This window comes from Nyctereutes procyonoides, unplaced genomic scaffold (genome assembly GCF_905146905.1).
Source record: "Nyctereutes procyonoides isolate TBG_1078 unplaced genomic scaffold, NYPRO_anot_genome, whole genome shotgun sequence".
In the NCBI taxonomy this organism is placed as follows: domain Eukaryota; kingdom Metazoa; phylum Chordata; class Mammalia; order Carnivora; family Canidae; genus Nyctereutes; species Nyctereutes procyonoides.
In genome coordinates, this window is record NW_026575046.1 from 19980094 (window position 1) to 19990394 (window position 10301).

The following is a 10301-nucleotide window of genomic DNA, read 5'->3' on the forward strand; positions in this document are numbered from 1 at the left end:
CTACTCAGTGATCTATTTGAACTTGAATCAAATTACTCTATCTTCTTAAAAGTTGTAAAATTATCTTTTTGTACCTACTGCAACTTTGGCTCTTGACCCCAAAAAGCATGTAAAGTGTGTAGCAGTTCCAAAGCATTGGATGCTGGATAACCTGACTGATGTGTTTGCCGCTCGTGCATCTACTCACAAGGTCCCCATAAGCTGAGAGAGTGTCTCCCTCTCATCATTTTCATAAAGAACAAATTTAGGTATGCCCTAACAGGGGAAAAAGTAAAGAAGATCTGTAAGCAGTATTTTTATGAAGAATGATGGCAAGGTCTGAACTGATACAACCTACCCTGCTGGCTTTAAGGATGTGATCAAGCACTGACAATACTGGGGAGAATTTCCATCTGATCTATCACACCAAGGGTCACTTTGCTCTTCGTTGGATTATACCTGAGGAGGCATAAGTTGTGCATAAGGAGGCATAAGGCATAAGGAGGTATAAGTTGTGCAAAGTGAGAAGGATCTTCGTGGGGACAAAAGGAATTCCTCATCTGGTGACCCATGATACTTGCACCATCTGCTATCCTGATCCCCTCATCAAGGTGAATGACACCATTCAGACTGATTTGGAGACTGGAAAGATTACTGGTTTCATCAAGTTTGATACTGGTACAGACACTCTCTGTATGGTGACTGGAGGTGCAAACCTGGAAAGAATTGGCATGACCATCGACAGAGTGAGACACTTTGGTTCTTTCGATGTAGTTCATGTGAAAGATCCCAATGGCAACAGTTTTGCCACCCAGCTCTCCAACATTTTTGTTATTGGCCAAGGCAACAAACCGTGGATTTCTCTTCCCTGTGGAAAGAGTATCTGCCTCACTATTGCTGAAGAGAGAGACAAGAGCCAAACAAAGCAGTCAAACAAAGCAGTGGGTGAAATGGTCTCTAGATGACATGATTAGAAGTCTTTATACTTAATTAAAGATAATACAACACGATAAAAAAGTAATAAAGTTATATTTCTGTGGTAGCTGTCCCCAAGGTGACCACTTTTATTTCTTCTTTGCTTATATCACATGCTATCAAAGGATGAAGTCTATTTCTCCATGCCCTTGAATCTAGCCTAGCCTGTCACTGCTTTGAGCAATAGAGCACCATGAGAGTGATACTCCATCAGTTCTGGTCCTGATCTTTAGGATGATGGTGGCTTTTGTCTTTGTCTCTTGGAGCCTATAGCTGTCATACATAAAGTTCAGGTTCAGTGCTGAAGAGGTCCTGAGACTACATAGAGAGGAGAGGAGCCCTGCTGTCCCCAGGCTTCCAGAATACCTATCTGGTCACCAGGCATGCGAGAAAGTTGTCCTGAACAACCCAGTTTCTAGCTAACTATCACAAAGTGACCACAGTGGATGACCTATGAAGCAGAAGAATCACACTGTTGCGTCCTACTTGAATTTGTGGTTAATAAAATATTGAGATAAGGGCAGCCCGGGTGGCTCAGTGGTTTAGCGCCACCTTCGGCTCAGGGTGTGATCCTGGAGACCCGGGATCGAGTCCCATATGCAGTCCCATATGCAGTCCCACATGTAGTCTCACATGGACATCGAGTCCCACATGCTCCCTGCATGGAGTCTCTCTCTGTGTGTCTCTCATGAATAAATAAATAAAATCTTTAAAAAAAATAAAATATTGAGATATATAAAAAACTTGTTTTAGGCCACTTAATTTTGGGGCCATTTATTTGCAGTGATAAGTAACAGAATTCTTTGTTTAAAAGTTGTATAATTCTACATTTTCTATAAATGAAACTCTTTTCTTATCTCTTACTTTGACCTCAGATTAACACAGTTTAGAAAGATTGAATAGTGTCTACCAATTTCAAGTTTTGCTATGGTAAGAATTTCCCTAAGGATGTCAACATTAAGAAAAGGTACAGTTTATTTTACCGTAAAGAGGTTCGTTTTAATGGGATCCATGGTATATAGCATCAATTTCTTTTCCATAACCATAAATGTAGCCTTAATTTTTTAGAAAAATCAATTGAGACAATAAAAATTTGCCTAACATAGGTGTATGTGTTTGACAAAAAAAAGCATCTTGAGAGAATGACTGTCATTTGTAAAATGAGTAGTAGCATTCCTTTTCTTTCTTTTTTACTAATCCCTGATTTACTATCTCCACATTTGCTTCAAATACCTCATTCACTTATATATGGATTCTTTCACTTATGTATAGATTCTTTCAGAAAACTTTTACTGAGTCCCTACTGCATTCCTGACATGATCCTAAGCATTGGTGAAGAAACTATGATAACTAAGAGGTAGTCAAGGGGCAAGCATTCTATCAGGGAAGACAAGTGTGCTACTAAACAGGGCCCATGGGTATAGTGCTAAAATGGCAGTAAGCACCCAGGAGACTGGGAACTCAGAGATGAGCAGCAATGCCTAAAAAAGTCAGGTGAAAGTTCCAGAGAAGGTGAAGTTGCATTTAAAAGACAAATTTTGCAGACAAAGAAAAAAATGTACAGATAAAGAAATGGTAAAGGATATTTCAGGCAGAGAAAATAACATTTGCAAAGGGAGGAAACAGTAAGGCAAAGATGACAAAACTTCTGCTGTGGATGTAGCAAAGGATTGATGGGGGAGAACAGGGGACTAACAAGAGATAAATAATGGACCACAGTAGAGATGGGTGGAGGGCACAGAGTGAAGAACCCTTATGCCAGGAACTCACAGTCAATGGCCTTTACTCAATGCTCTCTATGAGGCCGACCGGATGGAGAGCATGCCCACCACCACCACCATCCACAACTGATTAAACCAGGAGCATATACCCAGCCCAAAATCAGTTCATCCTTTGGTTTGATTGTAATCAAGCAGATTCTCTATCTCAGACTTTTGCCTCAAGGGATATGATTGGAGACTACTCTGATCATACGGTAGTGAATACTGGATCAAACAGCCATGAAGACATGGGGTCAGCTCTGACCTCATGGCAAGCCAGAGCCAGAAGCAAGTTAATGCTTCAGGGCAACAGCAAAGCTACAGGCCTCGTAGAGTCTGCGGATAAGAAAATAGAGCTGTCATACTGAGAGAGGCCGAAATGAAGGGGCAGGCAGTCAGAATGAAAGTGAGAGTGAGAGAGAGAGAGAGAGACCCATGAAAATAGCCACAGAGAGGTCATTTCTGAGAGAAGAGCATGGGATTGCATAATTAGACCATGTAGTAAAGATGTCAGCCACATGGGAACCTGGTTTTATCCATTGGACTTGACAGTTGTTACTGAATTCAGAAAGAATATGGTCTCAGAGGACCTATGGCCAGAGTCTAGACACTATTATTAGGAGTTCTGAGGCTACAGAGTGTACGAAATAAGCTGAATGAAATGAGACAGACACTGATGACTTATCCTATCAACCAGTAAGGCTGTGGGAGATGGCTGCAAGCATGAGGGGATTCAAGACACATCCACATGGGCCACCTCTCTCATATTTTCCTAACTGGAGGAGGAATCCAACTCTGCGTTCTTCTGAGATCAGCTGCCTTTTCATTCATTAATGATCATAACCAACGTTGCTTATGTTCCATCGACTTCACCAATGTACAACTCAGCTAGTCCCCACTTTGTCTAATAACTATTCGTGTGTTCAAAGATTGGATGCAGGACTTCAGAAAATGTTACCTTTTAGGGAAACCTGTGCAGCCTGGGGCTGCAAAGAGATGGAGCAAAGTGAAATAGGTTTTGTATTGTTTTTTTCTACCACTGGGATCTTTAGAGTGTGATTACGTGCCATGTAGATAGTAGAACAAATGTCGACAACATTTCAAGGCTCATTATCTTGCTGCTGACATAGCAGTTGATGCCTTATCCACAACAGTTTGTGTTTTTCTTTTGTCTGGTGATACTGTCTTTCAACAAAAAGCAGGGAGAGTGGGTATGCCAAGCAGTCTGTAGGGGCATGAGTTATGTCCTCCAGTGGCTCTTGGAGGACCACTGCTTGTGGTAATATGACATTCCCATTACTCACCCTCCCCCCCCCCCCCCCCCCGCAAAGGGGTTAGCACCTAAAATCTTTCAGGAAAACAGCCCTTGCATTTACAACAACAATAGGCTTACTTTCACCTGTTTTGAAGGAGAAATGAGAAAAGGAAAAAAAAAAGGCAATGAGTAATGACCAAAGGAAGGGAAAAAACCACCAACAGAAGAATGTCCTGTGAGAAAGCTCAAAGCTGTTTTATTTGTTTGTTTATTACTGGCTGAGATATAAAGGGAGTTTAAAGGGTAGAGCTGCCTTCTCTGGTTAATATATTAGCCAAATCCATCAAGTCTGATCGTCTTTGCTTACCGCCAGGGTGCACCAATGCACACACTATTCCAAACTTCTAACAAGATCAGCATTTTTAGCACTTAATAGTTGGGCTCAAGTCACTTTTGAAAAGAATGCTGGGGAGTTGGATCACTAAGGCTCTGTTTATTATAGCGCAGTTCTCAAATCCTCTGGATTTCTTTTTATCACATCTACAGTCTGTTCTGCTACATATGTGTTTTTAAATGCAAATCAACTCAAATGCAATCAGTAATTAGGGAAGTGATATCAGCATGACATAGAAAACAAATTGGACCAAACATGGTTTTTCCCAGTGTGTTCTTGTCTGAAGCAATCAACCGTGTAAGCGTTTCCACAGTTAAATAAAACAAAACTTTAATGGTATTTGAAGCGTTTGAAAGAAAAGAAAAGCTGAAAAGTCTTTAAATACCTTCTTGTAGTTGAGGAAAGGGGCTGGCTTAGTGGCCTGAAGTATCGGCTCTATTGGCCACCAGGCTAAACTCCCTGGAGAAACTGCAAATGGAAGATTGAGAATTTGGGAAGATATTTTCCCATGTTAAAACAAGACAACAACAAAAAACAAAGCTACATAAAAAAGAACAAACTTCCAAGTCACATTTTTAGTTTGGATATAACTGTCCTTTATCTAAGTGACTGTTGCTGAAGACCTGTGTCTCCACGGGGGAAGCTTTGAGACATGGAAGGCAGATAGATTTTCAGGGCAAAGGCTAGTGGGGATTCAGCTCAATCTTACTATCTTCAGGATTCTTGTCATTTTTGTTAGTGCCCTCAATAGGGTCTGCTCCTCACCCTATTTTTTCTCAGTGAGCGCTGTTATGTTTAGGGTGTGATTTTGCAAAAAGTGAAGGACGCGTATGTGCAATGGTGTGGCTGAAACACCTGCACCAGTATTTTTCTCGAACAACATTCATGTAAGACTCATAACACCAGTCATTTTCTATACATTTTACATACATTATGTCATTTAATTCTCAACTTAATGAGGTTGGTGCTATTACTATCCTGTCTTTACAAACGAGGAAACTGAGAACCAGAGAATAAATGGAGAGCAGAATAAAGAGTGTTTCAAGTGGCTAGGCATCTGAAGGGGGTAGGAGGGAGAGGTCCTATTCTTTAAGTTATACCAGTTGGAGAGCTATCTTAAAAGGTGAGTTTGGGGCAGTCCCGGTGGCCCAGGGGTTTAGAGCCACCTTCAGCCTGGGATATGATCCTGGAGACCCAGGTTCAAGTCCCATGTTGGGCTCCCTGCATGGAGCCTGCTTCTCCCTCTGCCTGTGTCTCTGCCCCTCTCTCTCTCTCTCTCTTTCATGAATAAATAAATAAAATCTTAAAAAAAAAAGGTGAGTTTGATGGGAAGTCAGATTCTGTTAGAATGAGACTATTATATACAGGTAGCGGATAACCTTACTTGATGAGAACCAGCTTTCAAGCTTTGCCATACACGGTAATATACATAACCAATTTCCCCTTTAACTCAATATTACTCTTTTCAAGCTTTTATTCAAGTTATCAGTAGATATTCCACATGAAGCAATTCAATGCTGTTTGCAATGGACTATAGTTATTGCACTGGTTATTCTGGTAGGAGTTGATTAATTGCAACTTCCTATCTTCCTTTCTTGTTTCCTTCCTTCCTTCCTCCCTCTTTCTTTCCTTCCTCCTTCCCTCCTTCGTTCCTCTGAGATTAGGTCAGCACAAAATCAGGCCAGACATGGAAAATGGAGACCCCACAAACCTCCTGTATACAAGCTTTAAAAGGCTCAGTTACTTACTTTTTTCTACATGTGAAATTGCCACTGATAGAGAAATTCTTTCGGAAATTGATTTAATGAGAGTAAATGAAATTTTAATGGTAAACAGGCATTGCATAAGCTGCCTAAGGCACGGGATGCAGTCACTAGCAGAATGTAATAGGTGATATTATCCACAGCTGCCTTTCTGTCCATCTGAAGATTAGTAAAAACCCTTTTCGTTTTCATAATGAGTTCATAATGCAACGAAGTACTATAGGAGCTTGCCGCATCCCCTGCTAATTGTATGCTGGGGCTCTGAAAGGAGAAAATTTCATCATTGAATTACCATTTTATTTGGAATATCACAACAAGGCAAGAATGTATAAAAATGGAGAAGATAATGCCTGTAAATTTATAAAGAAAGAAAGATGTGACATTGCCTTTTACAATTTCCTTTTCATTCTTTTGTAGTGAAATGCTCTTCTATTTTTTTTCTTTCAAATTTTCTTTCTGATACCAAGTACCTGAGGCTTAGTTACAGTTCTTCTTTGAGAACAAATCTGGATTTTAAAAAATCCCAGTAGATGTAGATCAGAGTTTAGCAAAGCAAGAGCTAAGGACCACTCCTATCAGAATCACCTGAACTGCTTGCTAAAACAATATGAAATCTTGGTGCCAAGATCTATTCTGAATTAGAGAACTCTGTGTGGGCTTCTAGGCCTCTACATTTTAACAAGGACCTTATGTCTTTTACATATACTAATGTTTAGTATGCAATCACTGATTTAGAAAATTCAGAGAATTCAAAATAGGTGTAATTGTTTCAGCCAAGCAAAATACCCATTGATTGATTAACTGGTTATTATAAATCTCAAGTTTTTCTCTGACATTTTGTGGACAGCCTTTGTTTCTTCATCCAAATTGAGTCAAGAGAATTAAATAATCCACTCGGTCAACTGAAAACTAAAGACCAAGTCAATAAATCAAAATCCAATTGTGTAACCAATCACAGAAGTCTTATTTGACTGAAAAATGGCATTTAAAACATCTATACAAAAAGTTTACTAAAACAGTTGAATTGATTTATGAGTGCAGTAGCTGCCTTAAACAACCACCATCCCTAATATCATAGATATGTTTACATTTATCTTAAAAATCTTCAGTTTCAAATAATGATGCAGGTCACCCAGAACCTATATGTTGCTAAATCTAAGAGACTCTTTCAGTACCTAATTTCCTTGACTTTTCAGCAGCCATTTGACGTGGCTGATTACTTCCTTTTTGAACTAGTCTCATCCCTTGGCTTCTGTGAGTCCACACAGTGTGAGTGAATGTGATGCTTCTTTACAGTAAACACTTAAATCTTGATGGCTTAACACAAAAGAAGTTTCTTTCTCACTCATGTAAAGTCCAATAGTGTTTTCCCCTAAAGGATGAGGAAGGTTTCTGGCTTCCTCTTGGGGTTTACATTGAGCCATTAGATGGAGAAGAGAGAGATCCTTATGGGAGATTTTTATGCACCAGCTTCAAAAGTGTCCTTCATCAATTTCTGTTCCCATTCCATTAGTTAGAGCTCAATCATATGGCAACATTGAATTTCCTTGGAGGCTGGGGAAAACACTCTAGAAGGAAGAGGAGGCAGATGGGTGCTCAGGTAACAATTTTTGCCAAACTCTTCTCATTTTTTTCCCTACCTCTTTGCATATTTTTATCTCAGATTCATTTGTAACTCTGTTCTTTCCCAATCCTAAAAAGTTGATTTACCTCATTGTGTTGTTCTAAGTCTGCTACTCTTTTTTGGTCCCCAAACTTCCCCTGGCCAATGCCGTTCTTTCACATGGCTTTAATGGATGTCTCTAGCCCAGGGAGCCCCCAGAGCAAAGTCCAATCACTACTGAAACTCTACCCATCAATGTCTCAGAGGTACCTCAACCTCAAATGTGCAAAAACTGACCTTGTCAGTTCCATCATTTCCCCTTCCAGCCTCCCTTGACATAGTAATTGGCACTAATCTCCACCAAATTGCCCAAGTCAGAGGCTTGGGAGTGCTTCCTGACTCCCCTATGCGTCCTCACGTCATCCAATCAATCATTAACCTTCAGGATTCTAGTTGCTAATTATCTCTTAAATCCTGTCATTTCTCTCCATCTCCATCTCCACTATCTTGATAAAGTGTGTGTGTGTGTGTGTGTGTGTGTGTGTGTTTTCTCCTTCCTGGTTTCTAGTCACAGTCCTGTTCTCCCCAATCTACTCTGCACACTGCCATCAAAGTCATTTTTATAAACTTGAACTATGGTTATATATTTTCTCTGCTTTAAATCTTTCAATGGTTTCCTTATGTCCTTTGGACAATAAAGTCGAAGCCCTTTAACATGGTTTATGGTGTCTTTCATAATTTAGTTCCATTCCCTCCCTTGACCTCCTGCTCCTTCCCCCTCACTCTTTCCCTTGAACATCCAATTTTCTTTTGGCTATTTTCTAAGATATGTCATTCTTTTTCCTTGGGACCATGTTGCTCCTTTCATTTAAGAACACTTTTTCTTGACCCCTTTCAAAGTCTAAGGCCAACTCATTTTTCAGGTCTCAGCTAAAAATGTCACTTCCTTTTAGAGATCTATAGTAACTCCTTAGTTTAGATTAGAAGTCCTACTTACACTCCTGTGACACCTAGGATTTTATTATATTTTCTTGGTTAAAATGTTATTTACTCCATTTTTCTGCAGTCCTTATGAAAGCAATACCTGTATCTATTGTGTTTACTACTGTTATCTCCAAAGTTCTATCTAGGTGGGCAGACCCATTAGGAAATTTGTTGATAAATGAATAAAGTCATTAAGTGAGAAACTTCACCAGCTTCTGTCATATTTCTACAAATTCTATGATACAAATGGCTTCTTATATATCATAGTTAAATTCTCTGTGAAACAATTTTCCGGAAGTCCAACTTTTGATGGCATCTTGACCTAGCATCTCCAATCACATTCTCTTATGAGAAGAACAGGGCTACTCTTTGTTTGCATGCCTTTATTCATTCCCATTATTATCAACATCTCAACAAACTCTGGCAAAGCCAAGGAATGATTTCCCTAATACCTCCCAGAGGAACCACAATAAAGGAAATCAGAGACATCTGTGCATTGTTTATACCTCCATAATCCTTTCTAGAGTTGTAAATTACTTGACAATAGCTGGGCAAGAGAGGAAGGAGAACTATTCTATTTGAAAAAGAAGGTATGAATCCAATAACCAACTCAGTGCTTTGAAACTTTATCATTCCTTGAGTTCCTAGACCCAATTTCGAAATGTGAAGGGGGTGTTTCCCACACCCAACAAGCAAATCTTGGACCCCAGCACGGTGTCAGAAAAATCAACTCAATTCTGATGTTATCTATGGAGAGATAGTACCAGGTTCCACAGGTTAAGGGTTCATTCCTACAAGACCACAAATCCCCTTCCCTGCCCTCACTTCAAATGTGAGACATAAGCCTAGGTTGTTACCTGTACTTCTGACTAACCAGTTATAAATCAGAGGTTCCAACCACCTCCTCTTTGGGTCTAATTAATTTTCTAGAGCAGCTCACAGAACTCAGGGAAGCATTTTACTTACCAGACTATTGGTTTATTATAAAAGGCTATAACTCAGGAATAACCAGATGGAAGAGGTGCACAGGGCAAGGCATGGGGAAAGGGCATGGAGCTTCAATGCTCACTCCAGAGACACCATTCTCCCAGCACCTCCATGTGTTCACCAACCTGGAAGTGCCACTGACAAGACCCCTATTGGCCCCCCTCCTTTTTTCAGAAATGTTAACTTTATCTTTTAGAGATGAACAACAGCTGGCTTAGATCAGTTTGAGCTTGACCACTGGCTGGCCCCTGCGCAGATGGACCATGAAGCATCCCACGGTTATCTGTTTCTCACTGCAATGTTAAAATTTCCTTCCAAGGAGAAGCACAAACCTCATTAACATAACATGCAATGTATGTCTGAGCATTTTTCCTTAAGACACACTCAAGACATTTTACCCACCTCTGCATATGATGGCAAAGTTTCCCTTCTGAATATTTACCCTAAACCCTAAATAAAAAGAATCTGTTCACCTCTGCTCAGGGAGTCATGGTTTTGGAAATTAATCCCCATGATCTCTAGCCCCTTCTGCCTTTACCAAAGGTCTGGGGTGGGACTGAAAATTTCTAACCCTCTAATCATATGATTGGTTCTCCTGGCA

The 10301-nt window shown here is 40.1% G+C and overlaps 1 pseudogene; it reads left to right on the forward strand.

Moving 5' to 3' along the window:
* Positions 1-67: 67 nt before the first annotated feature.
* LOC129509367 (40S ribosomal protein S4, X isoform-like) lies at positions 68-944 on the forward strand (annotated as a pseudogene).
* Positions 945-10301: the final 9357 nt, after the last annotated feature.